Below are 7,483 nucleotides of genomic sequence, written 5' to 3'. Positions count from 1 at the left end.
TGGGACGGAGGAGAGCACCACAGAATCCTGAATGGAAAGGAATCCTGAAAAGAAATTCTGAAATCTGACACTCAACAGGGAAAATGGAATTTCAAGGTGTTTAGATAGAACCTGAAATGAGAATAGAGCTCTACACGTGAATTTCATACACGTCTTCCTCTTGTGTGGTCTGTCCACCACTAGAGTGCAGTGTTTCACAATATGGATCCTCGTGAATTCTGTCAACAAATCAGTTTACAAGGCTACTGTCCATGGTGCCTAAAACACCTGTGATGAAAAGAAACCATTCAGACGTCCTGTTTTCCTGTTAATATGTGAACTATTTCAATCCCTTCACCCGAAAACCCTAACCCAGTTAGACAGTGGTGGCCCTGTCACAACTTAGTTGTTGTTACCCCGGTAGTAAATGTATGATGACAATGACCAGAATGGCAATGACCGAATTTTATGTAGGCCAGTGGCGTGCACAGACATTTCGTGGGACAGATGGTCAAGGGAACTTCTGGTGGCCTTACTAGGGCTATAGAGGCTATATGTTATATCAGAGGATTATTGACATTGATTATGTCAAAATTGAACACAGTACATTGTGTAAGGGCATTTTTTTGTCCAGTGGGGCAAAGGGGCAAGAGCTTCAGCACCACCTCATCCCTATCTGTGCACACCTGTGGAGTAGGCCAGTGATTTTCAACCTATGGGCCGGGGCCCACTGGTGGGCCCTGAAGGTATTCCAAGTGGGCCTTGAAATAATTTTCTACAAATTATAATCATATTTTGGTGTGTGTTGCTATTGATTTATTTGAGTTTTATTCTTTATTGGGTCAGAGGTGGGCCCTGAATATTTGTGATAATTTCGAGTGGGCCCCACGTTGGAAAAGGTTGGGAACCCCTGGTGTAGGCTATTACCAAAGGCCCTGTAGTAGGCTACTGTGGTAGTAAAGGTTTTTCAGTGACTGTTACAGTGTTCCGCTGGGTACTTAAAGAAAATAATTGGCTACACTCTCAGAACTCTTTTACTTCACTTGGTGATTTGATGACACCAGGTGGTCTGCGAAGCTAATAAGCTTTGGATCTGAAGGCACTGACGTCTGTCTTCATTTACATTGCAGTCGAAGGCCATTAATCAATTTTTCCAATAGGTTCATCTAGAAGAGTAGGCTACTGTAATTTGCTTTATCTACAAGTGATGACATTTCAGCTCAGCGGCTGGTGGTTTGTGTGTGTGTGTGTGTGTGTGTGTGTGTGTGTGTGTGTGTGTGTGTGTGTGTGTGTGTGTGTGTGTGTGTGTGTGTGTGTGTGTGTGTGTGTGTGTGTGTGTGTGTGTGTGGCGGGGGGGTGCGTGTGTGCGTGCTTGTCCACGGACACACATGTCCAAATGTCTGTGTGCATGTGCATGTCCATGTGTGTGTGTGTGTGTGTGTGTGTGTGTGTGTGTGTGTGTGTGTGTGTGTGAGAGAGAGAGAGAGAGAGAGAGAGAGAGAGAGAGAGAGAGAGAGAGAGAGAGAGAGAGATAATATGAAAGAGCAACAGAGAGAGAGAGAGAGAGTAAGAGAGAGAGACCACAAGTGCGCACACCCCCGAATTGATGAATTGGAAGCAGGAGTGCGTGTGCTCAAAGGCATCAGAGGGGGTGGAGACCCAGCTGTGACTGTGTGTGAGGCACCAGACAGCAGCCAGCTCCTTCCCTCTTCTCCCTCCTCTTATACTCTGCCAAGACTCTCCAAGGTGAGGGACATGCTCTCCATCACAGCCCATACAGCTGCCCACACAGCCACCAAACAGGAGACAACAACAACACCATCACCATCATCACCACTAGAGGATGACATTTTTCGGGAATTCCCGTGGGACACGTGATTCCTGCGGGATACACGTGAAACAGGAGTCAAACATTTATCCATCTCGTGATTGGGACAGGACAGGAATAATATTCCACGGGAGTGGGCAGGAGCGGGAAGGGTTAAATAGGATGATTATTGTTCTGAATGTCGGCTATTTCAAACCTTTCATTCGCATTTTCGCTCCTTGAGTGCATGATTGCGAGAGCTGCGCATTTTCCCTGACTCCTGCGGGAGGTCCTCGCATAGCCTACACTGCCTGTCCGACAATGTCAATGCGTCAATGGGAATGCGCTATAAAAACGGTCCTCAATGTTATTTGAATGTTGAATTCCATGTTGGCAATAATTGAGGAACTTCTGTCCCCGTGGCAAACAGACCAGAGAGAGAAAGAACAACAGACTCGCATGGCATCAGTCAAAGCGCACGATTGATTTAATCTCATCCTTCTTTGTCGGAGTTGATTTTTGTGTGCTGTGCTAAAACTTCTACAGCTTTTCAAAAAAGGACGCCTGGTTAAAACGTTCAAATAAGGCAGGCAGGATTTCGCATTGTTGACATGAAACCTCTTGAATCTGATAGTGAAATAGCCACTTGTAGAACTACTGGGTTTGCAGGCTCAGACGTTGCCGTTATGGCATTTCCCAATCAACTCCGCAATAACAGGAAATTTAACTGAGGCTAATTTAGCACAGAATGCAATCGTAATCAAAGTAGTCAAGATGTAGTTCTAGTATGAGGAGGATTCAGAAGTAGTGTTCAGTGCGCGTCTGCTGTGAGTGTCAAAAAGCGCAGCCAACAAAGTTAGAGAAGTTCTCTGCTCCGCCTCCCTGCTCTAACTGCACGCTGTTTCACCCCGTGTGTTTTAAGTCAAACGCTGTCATGAAACTGTTGGATTAGTTTAGTAGTATGTTTAGATTTAGTCAGGCTACTAGTTCAGTAGCCTAACCAGTAACCAGCATCATGAAGTTGACCTAGGTAAACTCATGCTTACTGAACTAGTAGCATGACTAGTCTTAACTAATCCAACTGGTTTCATTACAATTGCCTACTATTAATTGTAGCATCTGATTTCCTCCCCGTTTTTTTGTTGCACAGAGAAATGGCATAGGCCTACTGTAGGCTATTGATTAGTGCATGAAGATGTAGGTGCCTCCCCCTCCTGTAGTATAATAATAATAATAATAATAATAATAATAATAATAATAATAATAATAATAATAATAGGGCCTATAATAAACATGGGGAAAAAAACATTTTTTTCTATTAGGCTACCCAGGGTTTCTCCAGACCCCCATTAGCTTGTGTATAATTGTATTGGCTATTATTATGGCTACAACTGCTTACTAGGAGGCAAATATGCATACAGGTAACAACATACAAAAAAAAAATACAGGAGTGGGACAGGAGTGGGAGTACTTTTGAGCAGGAGCGGGCAGGATTGGGAGTCGTTCCACACAGGACAGGACAGGACAGGATTTATTTTTTTTACTCTGGACCAGGATTGGGCAGGACAGGATTTTTTTTTCTGGGAGCGGGACAGGACAGGAGTGAAAATCCACTCCCGTGTCATGCTCTACACCACCACAGAAAGAAGACTCACTGCACCGCACACCACCATGGAGCTCCGGACCTCCCCAGTCTCATCAGCACCACTCCTCTTCTTCTTCTGTTAATCCACCTGTGACCAGAGGAAGCCCCTTACTCGCATGGCCGTCAGCAGCGCTGGACTTCAGCAGCTCTCTGCAGGCAGCGAACGGACGGACTTAGGGACGGAGGACAGACTTAGGGACAGACGGACGGAGACTCAGAGGCTCAGAGACATCCTCCTCCAAGGAATGCCCTCCCCCCGGAAATTCCTGGTGGCCTCCACGTCGCTGCCGATGGCACTGAGCTGGGGCTGGAACCTGGCCATCTACCTGGGGCTGTGCTCGCTGCTGCTGCTGCTCATGCTGCTGCTGTTGGTGGTGCTGCTCAAGCAGCTGAGGAACTCGGTGGGGGGCTCTGCGCTGCAGCCCTGCCGCTCCGTGCGGGAGCCCCACCACATCCAGGGGCTGGTGCGGGAGCACGTCCTCTGAAACTGGACCGAGGGAGATGGGGGAGAGATGTGGTGGGGGAAGGTGTCCAGGGTCTGGTGCTGGAGCACATGCTTTGAAACTGGTGAGAGATGGGGTGTGGGGGGAGTGCTGGTGGGTAGATGTCCAGGGTCTGGTGGAAGCACATCGTCTGAAACTGGGGGGGAGATGAGAGAGAGATATGGGGGGTACATATGTTTGCTGCTGGACCCCACAGGGCAGGAAGGGGTGGGTGGGTGAATGGTGGGAGGAGTAGCATTTGTGTTTGTGGGGGACACTCTGAACTCTGGATCTACACTCTCGTCTGTCTGCCTTATGGAATCGAAGAAGGAGGTGTGTCAAAGGATTGTTGTTGTTTGTCAACACAGACATCATGGATGTGTGACTATGACAAGGAGTGACAGACTGAATCTAAAGAGCTGTCCTTTGGCCAAATAATGCATGTTTGAAGAAATATGCAAAGAAAGATGTTTATCTTCTTGGACAATGCTTTTCCTAACTGGGTTGAAAAGCTACTTGTGAGTTTTTTTCTTTGCTTCAACCAGTAATATGACATTTTGTACATGTGTATTTTGAAATCAATCCCAAAGCAGCATTGAATCTTTTCTGGAAATGTGCTCCATATCTATTGCTAATAACACTGTTTATTGTATAGAGTGACTTTTTAACTATTTTTGTTTCCTCCTTGGGACACATGTTGGCCGTTTGCAGCCCAATATGTAATGGCAGCCAAACAGCCATCAGCCAAAAAAGCCAGTTTAATTTGTTTCCTGTGCCTAGGCTCAGCAGTTTGTGCTATATTTAAAGTCATGAATTATTGATACAAGTTATTATTTCTTTCTTTTTGAGCCAGACGTAAAGACATAAATCACTCACGTCTCCAAGGCCATGAATCAAACCATCAGTGTAATCATTGCATAACTGCAAGAAATGTTTGTGGCACTCGGCAGCGCTGTCAATATATCATCATGTGGTAAATATTGAGAATAAAAATCTCAGCGTAAACATTTCCTTCATTTTGAAACAGCGTGTCATTTTTCACTGTCCAGACATATTTGCCATCCAGATTCCAGAGAATAAGGTAGGCTACACAAGCAGTCTCTAAGCAGTGACAGGAAGAGAGAGTAACAGTGCCAGGATGTTTACTTTCGTCTAGGGGCCATATGTGCGTTCCAATATGCCACCTTGCGTCCTCCACTTGTGCTTGTGGCCTCGTACCAGGAAGTAATACAACGTGATGACATCACTGACAACAGCATTATATTTCAATATCTCGCAAAAGCTGAATTGTAAAGTCCATTTCTCATTTTCAAACAGGATGGTAAATGAAGAATAGTCCCCCAAAATTTGTTTTGGCTAGGCTGACAGTGGGGAAACTTAATTGTTTTCTCCACAGAGGTGGGGCATCAGCAAGACGTGAGGCCACAAGCCCAAGTGGAGGACGCGAGGTCGCATATTGGAATGAACCATGAGTGGCCTAAAGGAGGGAAATCAATGGCTGTCAAGTAAAGGTCAAAGGTTAATGACATGCCTGCTGGCCAATGGGCTCCTCGCATCACAGGTGCGCAATCAAAACATAAGCCTGCATCAACAAACATTCATCTTCAGCCCTTTCCTCACCAACGGGTTAAGTCGTATCGATAGGTGCTTATGTCAACACAAGATGCATTACATCCGGGTTGCTGACAGCTTTGGCTGGGCCAGGGACAAAGTAGGTAATTTAAAAGCGCCCACCCCCCTTTCTCAACTCAGGGCTTGACATTGGCACCTGCCAACCGGCCAAAAACGGGTTAAAAAAAGGTTATAATTAGGCTACAGTCTCACTAGACACAATGGTAGGTAACTTATTATTGGGTAGGCCTATGACATATCTCAGTAGCCTTTATCCTATTTTTGCCCCGTGTAAATATTTCAGTTCAAGAAATATGGATCAGATATTTGTCTGATATAGCTTCATCACACTATGTTCATAGCACCGATTGTCTTGATTCATCACTTCATTTTCTGAACTTATGTATCATGTTAAAGAAAATACTTCTAATAAAATTCTGACAACAAAACAGTGGATAGTAAAAAAGGCTGAATGGGTAGTGACTCTGGAAAACCACTAGCTACTGTGGCCGGTCAGCAAAAAGTGGGCAAAAACTTAATGTCAAGCTCTGATGCGATGTACTAAAGACTTCTGGGCCCCCTCTATCTCTGGACCCAGAATGCCCTTTGTCCCCTCGTCAACTTCCCTGCATAACATAGCCCACACTCCACTATAGGCAGTGTGGCGTCCTTAGGCATCCTTGGCTGTGTCAGTAAGGAAGGCTGCGTAGAAGTTATTGCCATGACTTGAATTATGTAGATATGTTTTATTGATCACGCGGGGACAATTGTTCATTCCTAAAGGCTAATGACTCGATACGATTGGCTGCACAAAGACTGATGTCGGGGTCAGTTCATTTCGAGCCACCAGGCATGCAGTGAGGGTGAGTGGGAGGGCCAGTGAGTTATGCTGTGTTGTTGTGCGGTATTTTAATCTCTAGATGGAAAGTGTGTGTGTGTCTGTGTCTGTGTCTGTGTCTGTGTGTCTGTGTGTCTGTGCGTGCGTGTGTATGTGTTAGGAGATGGAGATGGGAGTTCACAGCGGTTGAAGGCCATACAGTAGTGGACATGTACGCCAAAGTAATTGTCTCATATGTCTACTATCCCCAACAGTCATATATAAGTACATTTATTGTATTGTACACCCACACATGCTAGAATAATATTGAGCGCATCTACAGACAGACATACACACAAACATACCAACACACACACACACACACACACACACACACACACACACACACACACACACACACACACACACACACACACACACACACACACACACACACACACACACACACACACACACGTGGAAAAAGACAGAAAGAGAGGTATTGTAGAGAGATGGTGCCGACAGGATGATACACAGGTGACGGAGGACTCGTGTTGTGGTGTCTTGGTCCAGAGGGTTTAATAACAACAAAGGTGTAACCTTTCCCCAGTCATTATCTCCACCACTCGCACCACCACTGGCCCTTGGGGACTCCCGATGTAGCCTCTTGTTGTGCATGGATATTACCCAGGCTACACGCCAAAGCCACACAGGCTGTGTGAAAGCGTAATTCCAGATCTTGTGGTTATTCCATGCGTGTTATCCAACTATGACATTGATGCATGGAGTAGAAATCTTTTTATTTTCCAAATATTTTGTAAAGACAGTCAATGCTCTAAGACTCCACATGCTACACATCAGAGAAATCCATTGATGATGATGGACATGATTAGATTTGTGTCAATTAGGCCTACTTCCCTCAAGCATCAATTGGCTCGACTAATTCCATGGATGGTGGCTATATTATATATTTTGACGTGGTACGCTCTTTAAATTGAAATTAATATTGAAAGCCAATGATGTCCTCAAAATGAAATGTCAAAATAGGCTATTGCTTTACTGTTCTTTACCATGTGTACTTTACAGTAGAGTGTAGTTGAATACCTTTTTTTTACCACTTCCTGAAATGCCTTTGACGCGAA

The sequence above is a fragment of the Engraulis encrasicolus genome, chromosome 23 (assembly GCF_034702125.1).
Source record: "Engraulis encrasicolus isolate BLACKSEA-1 chromosome 23, IST_EnEncr_1.0, whole genome shotgun sequence".
NCBI classification, from domain to species: domain Eukaryota; kingdom Metazoa; phylum Chordata; class Actinopteri; order Clupeiformes; family Engraulidae; genus Engraulis; species Engraulis encrasicolus.
The sequence above is the reverse complement of the archived record's forward strand: the minus strand, read 5'-3'. Positions refer to the sequence as shown.